An 8,812-nucleotide genomic window follows, 5' to 3' on the forward strand; every position below is an offset into this window, starting at 1 on the left:
GGTAGGGCAAGGGATCTCGCCGCGTGGTTCCGGTCACGTAGCTCGGTCAGGTAGGCCAAGAGTCACAAGTTGCCACACCTAGTTCCCTGGATAGCTGGAATGTGAGGCGGGTTCCTCTAACAGATAAGTTAATTGGGTGTGGGGTTCTCTGCAGACCCCCTAGGGTGATGGTTCCTGTAATGATTGGGGGGAAATGGCTCCTGACATATTCCCCCTCTTTTATATAAAGGCAAGCAGTTATTAAGTGGAGGGCACCAAGTCAGAGTCAACCCTGATGTCAGATTTAAAAGAGAAGGGACTGGGACAAGTAAGACCCTCCTCTCGAATGGTGAAGCAATTTACCTCTCCTGGGAACAGAGGGGTGCCAGATGATTAGCATTAGTTCCTTGGAGCTTCTCAAATAAAAGGTATCTAAGCAGGATTAAAGTAAGCAGACCACAGGGCACCCTGTCTTAGGCTATGTGGAGAGAGTTCCTCGTACCTGGCACCATGCCATGTTGAGCTGGCCTTTACAGCCTCTGTATGGTGTGCTATTCAGGTGAGGATCCACACTAACTCCCGTCATTGGGACCCTGAGTCTATCATTAATGAAAAAACTGTGAGGAGCTCTTCAAACAAAATATATAATGATATAATTTTGGGCACCAATAACTCCATCTTCCAGACAAGAAGAAAGGGCTTTTTCCAAACCCAGTATTCACCTTTTAGTCTGCCCTAAGGTATCCTCCTTCCTAAATGCCTACTCCACATAAAATTATGAGTGCTGCCTGCCAAAAATTAGTGCAGTGTAAAGGGGGTCTAAATCTAAAATTTTTAACATATGCATTAAACCCAAACACTTTACAGCATGTGTCAAACCTTTTCCAACATCTCTATAAGCAGTTACAAATATCATTAGATCAATTGCAGTAAGAGTATAATGACATACATTGTTGTTATCAAATACCACCAGTTCCAGTCTCTGAGCAACAGTGACAGGAACCCCAATCTTCCCCCTTCTTAAGTGAAGAGGCGTTAATATTTTAATTAAAATGAGTTTTGTGTCCCAAAGATTAAAGCAGTCTGATGTTTGGTCTGCACCTCAGCTTCAAAGCAAACCAGAGTTCAAACTGTAGAGGCAGTTAAGCATTTGTGCTTCAGGGCAGGTGGGATTCCTGGGTGAGGTGAACTGGAACTCAGCTATCTGAAGCACATCCTGGCACTTATCTCAGCCCGGTCTCCCTGGACTCTGGAGGCAGGATGACACCCTGCAGAGTGGCGTAGCAGGTTCTGTTATCAGGCACTCTTCTCCTTGGGGGCAGGGAAGGCTGGACCAAGGACCTCTCCAGTGGCCTCTGGAAGTCCTCTGTGGTGTCTGCAGCCTCGACTCAGGTCCAGACTTTTTCTTTCTGTGAAAAAAGCATAAACATACCCTCGACCCCAAATATATATATAGGTCGGGTTTTTTCATAATGCATTGTAAGGGCTTTTCTACCTTGCCTTAGCAAAGGTCAGCTTGGTGTTATCAGGCCAGATCCGTTTGCATCTGGATCTGCTTGTAACTTCTATAAGCTGCTTTGAAGGAGCCTTGTTATGCTCAACAATTTTTATTATTATTATTACCATTAACCATATATGCAGTTCCTCCATTGAAAGAACCATTTGTAAAATTTTTGCACAAAATCCTGTAAGGGATTTTTTTTGCTATAACATTAGCAAAATACAGGCAATGATCTGGGAAAAGATCATCGTTTTTGGCCTTTGAATTGAGGAAAGGCAATTGTCGAGGAATCCATCTTAAAATTATCAATGAATCTATTATTTAGTATAAGAAACATTCATCATAGTCAATATTCTGTCAAACCATTTTTTCAGATGTCATCCTGTCCTCTTATACCAGACAGGCTACTGTTCTAAATTAAGAGTTTAATATCTTAACTAGCAAAACTGGGAAGGTTTAGCCATAAACAGCATTTTTTATAAAACTGTTGTAGAATAAGTTTTACATTTAATATACATACTCTTGCCATAGCTGAATTATAATTAATATACTGTATTTGTTGATTATTATATACTTTACCTGTTGATTTATACTTTATCTGTTTGAGTACCTGTTAGGCAGCTGTTTAAGGCCAGTCTGGGCTACGTGGAAAATCTACAGGAAAAGTAAATAATAAAAAGGGCATCATCAATTGTAGTTTAATTTTCTTGAGTTTTTGTTGTAGGATTTTTGCTTAGGTAATATATATTGTTGTAGGATTTTTATACACTGCGTGAAGATGTATTTGCTGTGGTTGGTATAATAAAAAGCTGAATATGCAGGAGGAGGTATAGGGTTTTCCAGGAAGAAAAAGGAAGAGGCACACGGGAGGTGCCAGGAGACACTGGGAGCGAACAGGAAGTGCAAGGTGACACCAAGTGGTAGAATGTAGATTAATATATAAATGGGTTAAGTAATAGAAGAGCTAGTTAGGAACAAGTCCAAGCCATAGGCCGAGATTTCATAATTAATAACTCTCCTTGTTATTTGTGAGCTGGCGGACCAAAGGAAAGTCTGACTCCAAGTTTATAAAAAGTTTTTTGTGTGTATGGCTGTTTTGCCTGCGTGCATGGATTCCTTTGCACATGTGCACAGTGCTTGTGGTGGCTAGAAGAGGGTGTTGGAGAGCCTAGAATTGGGAGTCACAAATGGTTGTGAGCTGCCATGCGAATGCTGAGAATTGAACCCAGGTCCTCTGGAAAAACAGTATTCTTAACCACTTTTTTTTTTTTTTTTTTGGTTGGTTGGATTGCTTGTCTGTAGTGGCCTTAGCTGGCCTGGAGCCTCAGAGTTTGTATTATTATGTCCCAGATGGTGTGAAAGCAGGTGTACACACCTGTCTGCCGTCGAACCTTTCCTTCCTGCCTGCCTCCCTGCCTCTCCCATTGATTCTCATTATGTAATATAGCTCATCCCAAAATAACTGATGGGTGGGGAGTAGTGAGTGGTGTCTTTGCCCAATAGGTAAAATCTGACCTGCACAGTGAATCAGAACAAGCAAAGTTGGCTGTCTTCCAACCTTTTGTGATTATTACTGCCAAGACTTGATATATATCACGCTGGAGAGATGGCTAAGAGGCAACTCTGCCAGAAAAACTAAACCTAAACTCACAGTAATGACAAACCCATGTAAAACGACCAGCCGTAGCAGAATCCGGTGCTTTTTAAGGCACACAGGATTACCATTCGCAGGCGAAGAACGAAAAAGCTAGGCTGTAACGCTAACGTTACAAAGAACCTATTCTTTCAACCAGTATTGCCAGGGGAGAGCGCGAACGCAGTCCCCCACTACCACAAATTATGCAGTCGAGTTTCCCGCATTTGGGGAAATCGCAGGGGTCAGCACATCCGGAGTGCAATGGATAAGCCTCGCCCTGGGAAAACCACCTTCGTGATCATGGTATCTCCCCTGCCAGGTAAGTATGAGTTACTCCCCCCACGGCCGCGCCTTCCCTCACCACACACGCACTTATAACCGACGGTCACCGCCCTCGCCACGCCGCCTCGCCGCCCTTTCATGCCGCCCTCCGAGCTCCTCACGGGCATCCCATCCGCCCCACGCGGGACGGTCACCGCGCGGGACGCGCCTCGCCGACACCGCCCGACCGGCAGCCACTGCGCGATACCTTATCTGCATACGCCCCGCCCCGCGCTGCTTTTTTTTTTTTTTTTTTTTAATTTTCAAATACTCCCTTACCTCCCCCTCGGGCGACCGCGAGGACGACGGGGGTCTCCCCGACCGCACTTTGTAGCCTAGGATGACCCTATACTTAGGATCCTGGCTGGGGGCCGTCGTCCACTACACTCGGGGATTTGCTCGTGCCGGGCTTTCTCGTCTTTGGTTGGGCCTTCCGTCTTTCAGGCTTCCGGCCTTCAGCCCGTCCTTTCTCAACCGAGCTTCAACCCTCCTCCCAGCTGGCACTGACTCGCGTGAAGCTGACCCGCTGCTCGCCGGCACGGCCCCTTTAATCCACCCCAGCACTCTGGCGGTTCCGGATCGCTCTGAGTTCAGGGCTAGGTATGGATGGTCTACACATCTCCAGTACAGGCCAGCCAGGGCTACCCAGTGAGATCTTGTCTCAGAACCAACAGACCCGCAAACGAGGACACAAACCCATAAACCAGACATAGAAGGCACGAAAGTGGAGCAGTGGGGCCGGAGAAATGACTCGGCAGCTTAGAGCGCTGGCGGCTCCTGCAGAGAACCGGGGTTCGGTGCCCAGCGCTCACCTGGCAGCTCACAGCATCTCCGACCCGATATGCACAGCTCACAGCTCCACCGGATCCGACGTCCTCTTCGGACATGCACAGGTTCGTGCGCACAGGTTGTGGTATGTCACACGTGAATACACGTAAAATAAGATTTAAAAATGTTAAGTGGGGTAGGGGCTCCGTGCGGATACTCAGTCATGAAATCCAGGAGGCGACTTCTCCCAGGTGCCAGTGATCCTGGGTTCCAGGGCCGAACTTCAGGCACCTTCAGAGGCCAGAGGAGGGAAGCCGCTGGTTTGTGAGCCAGCTGACATGGATGCTGTCCCCTCACCACATAATAATCAAAACACTAAACATACAGAATAAAGAAAGAATTTTAAGAGCTGCAAAGTAAAAAGGCCAAGTAACATATAAAGACAGACCTATCAGAAGTACACCTGACTTCTCAGTTGAAATGATAAAAGCCAGAAGGACCGGGTCAAGCGTTATGCAGACATCAAGAGACCACGGGTGCCAGCCCAAACTACTATACCCAGCAAAACTTTCAGTCACCATAAAACGGACAAAACAAGATATTCCAAGGCAGAACCAGATTTCACCAATACCTCTCCCACAAACCCAGCCCTACACACAGTACTAGAAGGAAAACTCCAACTCAAGGAAGTTGGCTACATCCACAACAGACAATAGATGATCTCACAGCAACAAATCCTAAAGAAGGGAAAAACACACACAATAACATCACAAACAACGAAAACTAAAATAACAGGAGCTAACAGTCACTGGTCATTAATACGCCTTAATATAAATGGACTCAACTCACCTATAAGAAGACATAGGCTAGCAGATTGGATGTGAAAGCAAGATCCATCCTTCTGCTGCATACAAGAAACACACCTCAACCTCAAAGACAGACATCGCCTCAGAGTAAGGTTGGGAAAATTTTTTTTTTCCAATCAAATTGACCAAAGAAACAAGCTGGTGAAGTTATCCTAATATCTAACAAAACAGATTTCAAAATAAATCAATCAAAAGAGACAAAGAAGGACATTTCGTGTTAGTCACAGGAAAAATCCAGCAAGAGGAAACCTTAATACTGAACATCTACGCCTCAGATACAAAGGCCCCCTCATAAGTGAAAGAAATACTTCTAGAGCTTAAATCCCACATTAAATCCCACACACTAAGACTTCAGCACTCCACTCTCACCACTGGACAGGTCTGTCAGACAGAAAATTAAGGGAGAAATAAGGGAACTAACAGATGATATGACTCAGATGGACTTCTGTGACTTCAGACATCTATGGAACATTCCATCCAAACAGAAAAGAATATACCTTCTTCTCAGCACCTCATGGGACCTTCTCAAAAACTGACCACATCCTCAACCGATACAAAAAACTGGGATAACCCATGTACCTTATCAGATCACCATGGCTTAAAATTAGAAGTCAACAGCAACAGTAATTCAGGAAAGCCCACAAACACATGGAAATTCAACAATGCTCACCTGAATCATCAATGGGTCAAGAAAGAAATTAAAGACTTCCTAAAAAATTCAGTGAAAATGACCACATAACATACTCAAATTTATGAGAATGAAACCAGTGTTAAGAGGAAAGTTCATAGTACTAAATAACTACACAAAGAAGCTGGAAAAACACTACCACACTAGTGAGTTAGCAGAACATTTGAAAACTCTAGAACAAAAAGAATCAAACTCACCCAGGAGGACTAGACGGGAGGGAAATAATCAAACAGAGCTGAAATCACCAAAATAGAAACAAAGAAAACAATACAAAGAATCAATGAGACAAAGAGTTGGTTCTTTGAGAAAATAAACAAAGTAGACAGGCCTTTATCCAAACCAGAAGGCAGAGAGAGAGAGAGAGAGAGAGAGAGAGAGAGAGAGAGAGAGAGAGAGAATATCCAAACTAACAAAATCAGAAACGAAAAGGGGGACATAAGGACAGACATGGAGGAAATTCAGAGAATCATTAGGTCATATTTTGAAAACCTGTACTCCACAAAATTGTAAAACTTAGAGGAAATGGACAATTATCTGGATAAATATCACTTACCAAAATTAAACTGAGACCAGGTATTGGCATAAAAACAGGAGGAACAATGGAACCGAATTGAAGACTGGATATCAATCCACACACCTACAAACACCTGATTTTTGACGAAGAAGCAAAAAATATCAAATGGAAAAAAGAAAGCATATTCAACCATGGTGCTGGTATAACTGGATATCAACCTGTAGAAGAATGAAAATAGACCCATATCTATCACCATGCACAAAACTCAATTCCAAATGGATCAAAGACCTCAACATAAAGCCAGCCACACTACACCTCATATAAGAGAAAGTTGAAAGTACACTTGAACGCATTGGCACAGGGAACCACTTCCTAAATATAACCCCAGTAGCATAGACACTGAGAGAAACAATTAATAAACGGGACCTTCTGAAACTGAAAAGCTTCTGTAAAGCAAAGGGCATGGTCAACAATACAAAACGGCAGCCTACAGAATGGGAAAAGATCTTCACCTACCCCACTTCAGACAGAGGTCTGATCTCCAAAATATACAAAGAACTCAAGAAATTGGTTATTAAAAGAACAAATAATCCAATAAAAAGGGGGAGGGCAGACCTAAACAGAGAACTCTCAACAGAGGAATCTAAAATGGCTGAAAGACACTTAAGGAAATGCTCAACATCCTTAGCCAGCAGAGAAATGCAAATCAAAACAACTCTGAGATTCCATCTGTAAGAATGGCCAAGATCAAAAACACTGATGACTGTTGCCTCCCCGTCCCTCCTGTAACGTACGACCCCAGGATTCCCCCCAACCTGTCCTGGCTCGCTTGCCGCCATGGCTGACAAGAAAGCTGCCTTTGACGACGCGGTGGAAGAACGTGTGATCAACGAGTACAAAATATGAAAGAAAAACACTTCTTTTCTTTATGGTTTGGTGGCGACTCATGCCCTGGAGTGGCCCAGTTTAGCTGCCCAGTGGCTTCCAGATGTTACCAGGCCTGAGAGGAAAGATTTCAGCATTCATCAACTTGTCCTGGGAACACACACATCGGATGAACCAAACCACCTGTCGATAGCCAGTGTTCAGCTCCCCAGTGACGATGCTCGGTTTGATGCTTCACACTATGACAGTGAAAAAGGAGAATTTGGAGGTTTTGGCTCGGTCAGTAGGAAAATTGAAATAGAAATCACGATCAACCATGAAGGAGAAGTCAACAGAGCTCGGTACATGCCCCAGAACCCTTGCAGCATTGCAACAAAGACTCCATCCAGTGACATACTTGAACCTGGAAACAACCTAAATGCCCCTTGACCGGAGAATGGATCAGGAAAATGTGGTACATTTACACAACGGAGTACTACACAGCAGAAAAAAATTATGACGTCTTGAATTTTGCAGGTAAATGGATGGAGCTAGAAAACATTGAGTGAGGTAACCAGAAAGGCAAATATCATTACGTACTCATAAGTAGCTTTTGGACACAAAGCAAATAAAACCAGCCTACAATTCACAATCCCAAAGAACCTAGACAACAGTGAGGACCCTAAGAGAGACATACATGGATCTAATCTACATGGAAAGTAGAAAAAGACAAGAAAGATCTCCTGTGTAAATTTGGAGCAGGGAGACCACGGGAAGAGGGTAGGAGTGGAGAAAAATAAAAAGCTAAACACTGCTTTAAACATTGATCTCTTCACAATTTAAATACAACCAACTATCGTTTTAATGTAACTGCGAGATTACCATTAACAGGAAGTGATAAAGAACCTATTTGAGACAGATTGAGCGACAGGGTATTAAGCAAACAACGTAGCAAAGTAATAAGTCTCTCATTTAGTAACAATGTTACCAGGGGAGAGCGCGAACGCAGTCCCCCACTACCACAAATTATGCAGTCGAGTTTCCCGCATTTGGGGAAATCGCAGGGGTCAGCACATCCGGAGTGCAATGGATAAGCCTCGCCCTGGGAAAACCACCTTCGTGATCATGGTATCTCCCCTGCCAGGTAAGTATGAGTTAGTCTTGCCGGGTACAAGGACTCCATCGATATCGCCCCACTCTGAACTTACGGTCTTCTGTTTTATGCTTTCTCTCTCTCACTTTCGCTTGTTCTCATAGTGCCCCCTAAAAATATCTAGGCCATCATGTAGGTATCATTCTTAAACGGCATGGTAAGTGTACGTGTGGGCATCCTCGGCGTGCACATAATTTACATACACCGCGCCCCTGAGGTGACGTTGCGGGAACTCGAGTTTTGGCCCGTCACCGGGGGGCGGAGGCTCGGGGCTTGTTGGTTGAGGGTCAAGTCTAGAAATCAAAAGGGAGGTGAAAACCTATCTTTGAGACCCGGGGCCGCTCAGGTTACACGTCAGAAGCTCTGGACAAAAAGGAAGTTCTACTCATCGTCTCCACCAGCGGAAGGAACTCATCCTCATAGGATTCAGTTCTAGGAGATTCACCCCTATAGTGTTGAACTTCTAATAGAAAATCGTTTTTTGTCCATTTTTCCCGAGTAGGTAATCATACATTATCTATT

The 8,812-nt window shown here is 44.2% G+C and overlaps 1 long non-coding RNA gene and 2 other non-coding genes across 3 annotated transcripts; all 3 read right to left on the bottom strand.

The window, feature by feature from the left end:
• Positions 1 to 1,582: 1,582 nt before the first annotated feature.
• On the bottom strand, positions 1,583 to 8,528 carry LOC126499556 (uncharacterized). The gene is made up of 2 exons (XR_007591110.1): positions 3,717 to 8,528; positions 1,583 to 2,134 (listed from the first exon to the last, which is right to left on the bottom strand). It is a non-coding gene; the product is annotated as an uncharacterized lncRNA (long non-coding RNA).
• LOC126499628 (U1 spliceosomal RNA) lies at positions 3,280 to 3,443 on the bottom strand. The gene has a single exon (XR_007591126.1). It is a non-coding gene; the product is annotated as a U1 spliceosomal RNA (small nuclear RNA).
• On the bottom strand, positions 8,126 to 8,289 carry LOC126499629 (U1 spliceosomal RNA). The gene has a single exon (XR_007591127.1). It is a non-coding gene; the product is annotated as a U1 spliceosomal RNA (small nuclear RNA).
• Positions 8,529 to 8,812: the final 284 nt, after the last annotated feature.

This window comes from Alexandromys fortis, unplaced genomic scaffold (assembly GCF_014885135.2).
Source record: "Alexandromys fortis isolate MF-2015 unplaced genomic scaffold, M_Fortis_MF-2015_v1.1 scaffold_35, whole genome shotgun sequence".
NCBI lineage: Eukaryota > Metazoa > Chordata > Mammalia > Rodentia > Cricetidae > Alexandromys > Alexandromys fortis.